General features: G+C 47.6%; 1 pseudogene across 1 annotated transcript; it reads left to right on the top strand.

Moving 5' to 3' along the window:
- Window positions 1-2,534: 2,534 nt before the first annotated feature.
- On the top strand, window positions 2,535-9,316 carry LOC308240896 (cytochrome P450 1A2-like; annotated as a pseudogene). Its single transcript has 9 exons — window positions 2,535-2,565; window positions 3,457-3,676; window positions 4,086-4,303; window positions 4,845-5,195; window positions 5,688-5,806; window positions 6,225-6,314; window positions 6,556-6,679; window positions 7,754-7,840; window positions 9,019-9,316. The product of its transcript is annotated as a cytochrome P450 1A2-like (transcript).
- The last annotated feature ends 209 nt before the right edge of the window (window positions 9,317-9,525 follow it).

Here is a 9,525-nt window from a genome sequence, read left to right as displayed (position 1 = left end):
CAAACATGCTCTGCGGTGCTGTCAGGTTCCCGACCTGGCTCCTTGACACCAGCATAGGTTGAGCCCATAGCCTTCTCATTTTTAGGAAATAAAAGCTCAGTTCAATCTAAATCAAAATTTCCTTTTCAAATCTAGGTTAAGGTTTGTCCCCAGCGTCCTCACAGACCTGACCCTGTGGGAAGGGGAGGGGCATGCTCTCTCTACTTCTGCAGGACTTTCCCCCCTGCCCTGCTGGCCTCTTTACCAGGGAGGGGGAAGGGGAGGGTGCTGGAAAAGGAGCCAATCTCTTTTTATTTGGTTGGTGCTATTTATCTTCTGTTAGCTAAAGTTGCCCTCATGTGTAGTGGATCTTCCAGTGCCGGCTTTTCATTAAGTGCCAACAATGTCCTCCACATCACACAGTTCCTAAAGTACCTGCTGGACTCTAGCTGATTCTTGCCTGCCCTCAGCTCATTCCCACAGGGCCTGCCCTATGGTCTGTCACTGCTGGTGATCCCTTCCCTCTGCAATGAAGTCTCATTCATGCAGCTGAAGTCCAGCTCCCTTCAGCATGTACACCCAGCCCTCAGGAGACTCATATCCTGATAAGCCACCCAGCTCTGGCCATGCAGGCTGCCCTCCAATACCCTCACCTTCACATGCTGTTCCGTGAAGTCTCTATGTCCACACATTTCCCCCAGTTCCAGGGGTATGTGTCAGGCTGGAGCATAGTATATCATCCAAAGCATATTCTTCTAAAGGTTGGCATCCCAACTCTAATGCTCTGCTAATGTAACTTCTTTGTGCCTCCATTATCTCACTTAATATGATAATAGTATTAATTTCTATCCCATAGGATTACTAAGAATATGTTTTGTTAATATATATAAAGCTCTTAGAACAACGCCGGGCCCATAAGTATCCAGCGCTATAAAGTGTGTGCTAAATACACACATGCCACAGTGTCCCTCACCAGCATCCCACCCACTTAGACTCAAGACTGGGGAGTCCCCTTCCAGCAGGCATTCCACTCTTAAAGTTTGGGCCTCCTGGGACTCCCTTCACTTGGCTTTGTGAGATGGGGAGGTGCCTCCTTCCTTCCCCAGGGAAAGGAGAGAACTGCTATGGGACTCCTTACCAAGCCACAGCCTTTCACCTAAATACAATGAACACCCACATACTTTCACAGATGTTCACGGAGAGCTGGCATTTGTCATGTCTATCCTCTTTCTCCTTTCTATATAGATATACAGCTAGATATATATTTTAAAACAGAATTCTTTAAAACTATGTTTCAGAAATCATGGCACCTTATCTTTGAACACCATAGTATGCATTAATCTACTAAGAAGATCTAAAATATTCTCCCACATAATGATACTATGTTCAGACTGAAGAACATTAATTCCGTAATATGTCATTTCCAGTTCTTGTTTGTGTGTCTTAAATTGTCCCAAAAATGTCGAGGTTCACATATTACATGTGGTTATGTATCTTTAGTCTCTTTGCTTAGAAAAAGGTCCTTGCCTTTTTTTTTTTTAATGACAGTGATCATTTTGAAGAGTGTAAGACAATTGCCATGAGGAGCAGCCCACAGCATGGATTTTCTTCATTCAGTTTTACCATCTCTTACTGGGAGGGAGGAGGATGAGGAGCCTCTCTTTAGAATGCCTCTCTCATCATCCCTTGGTTTCAGATTAAGGACTTGGACTGAAATTCAGAGGTGGCTGGAACACTCTTATTCCTTATCTGATTTTGCAGGTTGCTGGAAGGGTACTACAGAACACCCTTCTGAAGAGGAACAGTGAGCCTCCTGACTGGTCTGGACTCAGTGCCCAACAGGGCCCTTCACTGCGGGCACAGTGGAAAGAAGGCTGGACTAGTCCAGACGCCTCTCACTTCCAGCACCCTGCCTTTCCCTTGAGAGAAATAATCACCCCCAACCTGGGACCTGAAAGAGCTGCCCCTGGGTCTGGGTAGTAGGTGGAGCCAAGAGATCATTGTCTGATCCTTCCAACTTTATTCAGTGACTTTGCTATCAGGTGACCAGGACAGCTGGGTCAACATAGTTGTTTATAAAAGGCATCATCACCTGGAGCCAGAAGCTCTGTACCAGTCCCACAGCCCTGCTGATCTCAAGCACCTGCCTCTGCAGGTACCTTTCTTGGGCTCATTCCCAGTCTCTGGGACCCCCCGCCCAAACCATATATCTTGGGAACAGTGGAAGTGGAGGGATTGAGGGGAACCTCAGTGAGGTATAGGAGGTCTGAGTTCTAGTCCTTGCTGCCTAGCTCCAGACCTCAGTTTCTCCATTTTTAGGTAAGCCATCTCTAAGGACCCTTAGTGTGATTGAAGTGAAGAAATGGGGAGGGTTTCCTCTGGCTGCAGCTCAACCTCACCTTCCAAGACTGGGGTGGGGCATCTTCGGAGGAGGCAACCTTCTTGATCTTGATCAAGACTACTCTGGGAGAGGGGAATTACAAGCCATTTGTATCAATCCTGGGACCTTGGCCCCTCAGTTTTGCTGGATAGGAACACCTCTCTATTTCCTGAGTATGAGGCAGTATCAGCAGGAAGTCAGCACTGGTGGGGCCCCTTTGACACAATGCTCAGCACATACCCTACACTGGGGGCTTGCAGGGGGTGCTTCCCCATTGTGAAGTGGCCACTTGCTTCTACTCCAGCCTCAGAATTGGAAATTGAGGTGACTGGCAGAGGGGAAAGCTATGGCTGGGAGTTCAGACACTTTCTAGCCCTCAGATTCTGTGATGCACTAAGGGTGAGTTCTTGGCATGCAGGACCCATGGTATATGTTGTTGGAGCCCCTCGTTCGGGTGTCAATTGCCGGGGTTCTTTTTCCCAGCCTTACAAAGGGTTCAGCATTCTGGAGAAAGGGGCTGCACGTAGATGATTAAGAAGGAGTCCGTGGACGAAAGATATTTTTGAAAGGCATTGGGGGTCAGAGGAGCTTCCAGCTGAAGGAGCTAGAAGGCTCTCACCTTGACCAAGGAACCTGCTTTTATTAGTACAATTTGTCCCAAGGCAAGGTGGAAATATACACTTCAAAGGGTACGGTATCAAAGGGTATACAGCAACATTGTCAGTTTGGGGAATAGCCTACAGCTGTTCAGGTGTTTGGCCAACAGGAGGCAATAAAATGCCCTGAGCTGTCTGGCAGCTAACAATACCATTCAGGTTTGCGGGGAGTGCCTTTTAGCCATTTCCAACAGGTAAACTACATGTGACTCAACCCTGTTGAGCTCCCCAAGCTTCACCAACCTTTTGGTAAAACTCTTGTAATTATTACATGCTGGAATTGGTTCTCGGCAACATGTAACTTAGTCTTTCTGGTGTCCAGCTGAGAGCCAAACACAGAACATGTGCCAATGTTTATTGACTGAGTGAAGGAGGAAAGTAGGAATGAAAGAAGGGCTCTATCTTGATCCTGTCTGGTTCCTGTTTCCTCTTCTCCTGCAGTTGGTACAGATGGCATTGTCCTTTTGGCCACAGAACTTCTCCTGGCCTCCACCACCTTCTGCCTAGTATTCTGGGTGTTCAGAGCCTGGAAGCCTTGGGTCTCCAAAGGCTTGAAGAGTCCCCCCAGGGCCCTGGGGCTGGCCCCTGCTTGGACACATGCTGACCTTGGGGAAGAACCCACACCTGGCGCTGTCACGGCTGAGACTGCATTATGGGGACTGTAAGGTTTAATCAAAGATGTAAGATTTAATCTGACCGAAGCCAATAAGTTGACCAAGACAAGCAGGATAAAAGCGAAAGATCGAGTTTATTGAAAGCTCTCAGGTGAGGTCCCACGGTCCGAGAGCACAGGCCGGGGGTGTCACACCCACCTGTGCCTGGCAGAGTTCCTTTATGCTGCTGTTGAACCAATCAGGTTTATTCGAGGTAGCTTATCTGAGGTAGTTTGTGGCGGGTGATTTATGAGCGGGAAGCTGGTACAGCTACACTCTGGCCATCCTTGAGAAGTCTCGGGTGGTTATTTATTGTCCAGCAGGGTGCTAGCACGGCTGTGGCTTGTCCAACTCAGCGGGGGTGGGATCGGGAAAGTTCCTGCTTTCCCAGCCCCAGACCTTACAGGGACGTGCTAGAGATCCGCATTGGCTGCACACCTGTGCTGGTGCTCAGTGGCCTGGACACCATCCGGCAGGCCCTGGTGCGGCAGGGTGATGATTTCAAGGGCCGGCCTGACCTCTACAGCTTCACCCTCATCTCTGATGGCCAGAGCATGACCTTTAACCCAGACTCTGGACCGGTGTGGCTGCCCGCCAGCGTCTAACCCAAAATGCCCTGACTCTTCTATCCTGTCGTCATGAGCTTGACACTTACGTGATTAGAGGATGAGAATCAGTCCAGCTAGCATCATGAAACAAAAGTAGATTAAGGATTATTCCTTATATCTGAAGAACTTGGAACCTTACTTATATTTCTTGATATGTTTCTTCAGTTTATTTTATGAAGACACATAATGTGCATTAAATATTTCCCTCAGTGTACTTCTTCATGATGCTTCTCTTGGATAAATAATATACAAATAAATAGTTTTAAATTTTAGTATCTAAATGATGGCCCTTTTGTGGTTAGTAACTCTGCTGATCTAGATTTGATTGAGCATCAGACATGATTTCTCCCAGTGTCAGGAGCTAAAACAGTTTTAGACCCATTAAAACTTTCCAGCTGCCACACTGCAACTAGTCAGTCCAAAAGGGTTTGTGAGTTTGAAAGTAACAGGTAGACATACTCCAGTTTTTTAATACCCAAATTGTGTTCTTACTTTCAGATGTCCTCAAGGAACTTGTGCTTTTGAGTCCCCATGACTTTCTTCATACTCTATTTCTCTACTGCTTCAGATCTGACTTCTTGCTTAGAGGAACATGTGAGCAAGGAGGCTGAGGCCCTCATCAGCAAGTTCCAGGAGCTGATGGCAGGGGCTGGGTGCTTTGATCCCTATAATCAGGTGGTGGTGTCAGTGGCCAATGTCATTGGTGCCATGTGTTTTGGGCAGCAGTGAGGAGATGCTCAGCCTTGTGAAGAAGAGCCATGAGTTCGTGGAGTCTGCCTCCACTGGGAACCCCGTGGACTTCTTCCCCATCCTTAAATATCTGCCCAACCCCACCCTGCATAGGTTCAAGGCCTTCAACCAGAGGCTCGTGCAGTTCCTGCAGATAATGATCCAGAAACACTATCGGAACTTTGACAAGGTGAGCCCAGCACACAGGTAGTGAGGAGGCACCCTGCAGAGCCTGGGTGTGCCCTCTCTCACCCAGCTCCAAAGTACCCACACAGCTGATGTGTTGCCAAGGCCTAGGAAGGCTCTGGGACACCTGGGATCAGCTATGTGAATTGAAACTAATTAGTCCTTCTCCCACTCTGGTCTCAGTGTCCTCATAACAATAGCCCCTTTCTCAGAGCAGCTCAAAGCCACAGAGAGAGAAGGCTTTTGTTCTGCAGGAACCTGAACCCTGACACTCAGCTCAGGTGTCACTTTGCCTCCCTTACTCACACTAACCTCTTCCTTTGAAATTGGACCCCTGGGGTTATTGGGAAGAAAGGTCAATGGGGCATGAAATGATACCTTAAGCCCTCCTGCTGTGAGCCTAACCCAATGACTAGAGGTCTGCCAGATGGGATGGGGGCAAGGTCCAGCCTTTGGCTGGAAGTGCGGGAGTGCCTCTAAACTTGTGATCCCTCAGGACAGTATTCAGGTATCTCAGGTGCCCTGTTCAAGCACTGAGAGAAGGATTTCAGACCCAGTAGTGGCTTCATTCCCGGGGAGAAGATTGTCAACCTTATCAAGACATTTTTGGGGCTGGTAGGAGCCAGGCCCCTGCCCCTCCAGCCATCAGTGTCTGCTGTTCACCCACAGCACTTCCCAGCACCCAAGTCCATCAAATAATTATTGAACCACATGCCAGATGGTGCAGGACATAGAGACCTGGCCCATATTCAGGGTTTGAGCCCAGGCTGTGCCACCAACTCCCAGGGGAAACTCGGCTAAGTCCTTCTCCTCCTCTGGATTTCAGTTTCCCCATTTGAACAATAAAAGGCTCTCTGGCCTATGAGTCTAGGCCCCTATAATTCCAGCAACTAATTATGAAACCAGTGACTCAAGGTTGGGGGCAGGAGGTCAGGAGAGGGAGACAGAGGAAGATAATGCTTGTTACATACATGGTGAGTGCTTGGTAAATATTGATTTCTTGTTCCTTCCTCACCTTGCCCCACGCTGCCAGGATTTGACTCGGTCACAACAGCCATCTCCTGGTGCCTTATGTACCTTGTGACAAATCCTGAGATACAGCTGAAGATCCAGCAGGAACTGGGTATGATAGAGAAGCCTTGTGATCCCAGATCATTTGTTCAATCTACATATAGCTGTTATGTGCAAACCTTGTGCATACAATGATGTCCACCCTGTCTAGAAGGTGCTGGGGAGGTTTAGTGGGTCTCAACATGTAAATAGATATAGAGTGACACCACATTGAGTGGCACTTGGTATAATAGGGGACGCCATGGAGCAGTCAGGGTAGCCCCTAAGCCTTGTCTGTCCTCTGTGACCTGCAGACACAATGATAGTCAGGGCACAGTGTCCCCAGCTCTCTGACAGACCCCAGCTGCCTTATATGGAGGCCTTCATCCTGGAGACCTTCCGACACTCCTCCTTCATCCCCTTCACCATTCCTCACAGGTGAGGCCTGCCTATTCTGCCTTCCCACTTCTCTTCCTAGTTTCTCAGCTCTGGCCCTGGCTCAGACCTCAGCATCTCCTTTCTGACCATGACACAGGTTCCTCACAGGCTCTTGGCCCTTAGTCTACCCCTGTTCTGTCCAAACATGATAAAACTACCCAGCTCTCAGGAGGAAATCACACTCCTGACCTCAGCGCTCATTCACCTCTGCTCACATTCTCTCCCTACAAGTACTCTCAATGTAACCAGTCTGGCCCTTTTATAAGCATGATTTAGCCAGCCTCCAATTTACTTATGCTGGGCCTTCTGCATGAAATGCCTTGTAATCTCTTCTCTGGCTACCAGAATCCTATCCCTGCCCAAGGTCAATCCTGACAAAACTTCCTCTCCTCTAGAACCTTTCTTGAATCATCTAGCTAGAGCAGTTTTGTTTCTGAAATCTTGTAGGACTTACAGCCGTTGGTCCTTGATTGTGTCCTGGGATTTTAACAATGTTAAGAGAGATAGTGAACACTTCCTCTGCCCACATGTTGATCTATTTATTCCCAGAGTGAGAGTCCTGGCTCCGCAGCCAGGTTGGGAACTCCCCAGTACTCCAGAGAATGGGCAAGTGCATACCTGGGCACAAACAGAAGTGTAGTACACACTTGTTGAAGTGGAAAAACAGGAGCCAAGGAAGGGGGAGGATAATTTCCCCCCTTCCCTTCTGACATTTCCTTCCAGTGGTGGGCAGGCTATTTGGGTGGGCTAGAGGTAGGATCAAGAAGCACCCAGAGCCGAAACCGGTTTGGCTCAGTGGATAGAGCGTCGGCCTGCGGACTGAAGGGTCCCGGGTTCGATTCCGGTCAAGGGCATGTACCTTGGTTGCGGGCACATCCCCAGTGGGAGGTGTGCAGGAGGCAGCTGATCGATGTTTCTCTCTCATCGATGTTTCTAGCTCTCTATCCCTCTCCTTTCCTCTCTGTAAAATATCAATAAAATATATTTTAAAAAAATTAAAAAAAAAAGAAGCACCCAGAGATGTACCCCGGTTTTCTAGCTCCTGAGCCTGACAGAGCCCTCTTTCCTCTGCAGTACAACAAGGGACACAACACTGAATGACTTCTACATCCCCAAAGAACGTTATGTCTTCATAAACCAGTGGCACGTCAATCATGATCAGTGAGTACACATCCCCCACTAAAATATGTATGCAGTTCAGCAGTCAGGAAGGCTGTTTGTCCCTCTAGGAAATGGTTATATAATAAAGGAATGGTGACTCAATTGCTGTATAGTTTTCTCTAGGTGACAAAATTTAGGTCTATGTTTTTCAAACTTTAGTGCAATAAGAATTAACAAGGGCCCTGGATGGGTATGCTCAGTGGTTAGGGCATCAGCCCAAACACCGAAGGGCAACCAGTTTGATTCCTGGTCAAGGGCACGTACCTGGGTTGCAGGGCTGATTCCTGTTCCCAGTCAGGTGCATGCAGGAGGCAACCAATCAATGTGAAACACATCGATGTTTCTCTCTCTCTCTCTCTCTCTCTCTCTCTCTCTCTCTCTCTCTCTTTTCTCCTTCTCTCCCTCACTTCCACTCTTTCTAAAAATCAATGGGAAAATATATTCTCAGGTGAGGATTAACAAAACAACAACAACAAAAAAAGAATTAACCAGGATGTTGGTTACAGATTATGGCATGCCATTCCTCAAGATTCCACTTTGGTAGCTAAGGTGGAATATTGAGGTGATTCTGATGTGAGTGGCTTAGCGACCTCTGTATGGAAAATCACACTTTAGTCTATAGGTAGGGGGACCATATAATTTACCATCCAAACAGGGATACTTCTGAGTGTGGGATGTTATCAATAATTACTCCACCTTGGCCAGGTGGCTCAGATGGTTGGAGCATCATCCCATCTGCTGAGGTTGTGGGTTGATCCCTGGTCAGGGCACAAAAAGGAATTGACAGTGGGTACATGAAAGGGTGGAACAATAAAAGTCAATGTTTTTCTCTCTCTCCCTTCCTCCCTCTCTCTCTAGAGTTAATAAATTAAAAAACAATTACTCTAAAACAATAAGCACAAATCAGGATATCATATAGATTCCCCTTTTATATTAATTAGAATGAAGATAATTTAATATTAAAAAGCACTATTTTCAAGGCTGATCATTTTAGAAAGAGCTATGTAAAAGAAACAAGCATTAAAGTACAGTTTGGTCCCTTTCCCCCACTCTCCTCTTATTGCCATCTATTCTAACACTGGTGGTATCAACAGAAGCCTGTTCAGACATCTCCACCCAGGACTGTCCTCCCAGGGCTTCCCAGTCCAAAGATGCCAGCTCCTCTGGTTCTCTTGCAGGAAGTTGTGGGGGGACCCACCTGAGTTCCGGCCAGAGCGATTCCTCACTGCTGATGGCACTGCCATCAACAAGACCTTGAGTGAGAAGGTGATGCTCTTTGGCATGGGCAAGAGCCGGGGCATAGGGGAGGTCCTGGCCAAGTGGGAGGTCTTCCTTTTTCTGGCCATTTTGCTGCAGCAGCTGGAGGTCAGTGTGCTACCAGGCGTGAAAGTGGACCTAACCCTCATCTACCGGCTGACCATGAAGCACGCCCACTGTGAGCATATCCAGGCACAGCTACGCTTCTCCATCAAGTGAAGAAGACACCAGCACGCTGAGGCAGAAGGAAGGATGGGAGTCACCCATGGGCCTCAGCCCTTTTTCCTTTCCTTCTCTTTTTTAATAACAGCTTTATTGACATATAATTCATGCAGGAGAAGAGAATTTTCCCCTTCTTCTCTTCTAGGTTCCTTGGCTGGTCTAAAATTAAATTGACATAAGACAAATTAAGAGGAGAAAATAAATTT

This window comes from Plecotus auritus (genome assembly GCF_963455305.1).
Source record: "Plecotus auritus genome assembly, chromosome: 1".
Lineage (NCBI taxonomy): Eukaryota > Metazoa > Chordata > Mammalia > Chiroptera > Vespertilionidae > Plecotus > Plecotus auritus.
The sequence above is the reverse complement of the archived record's forward strand: the minus strand, read 5'-3'. Positions and strand labels throughout refer to the sequence as shown.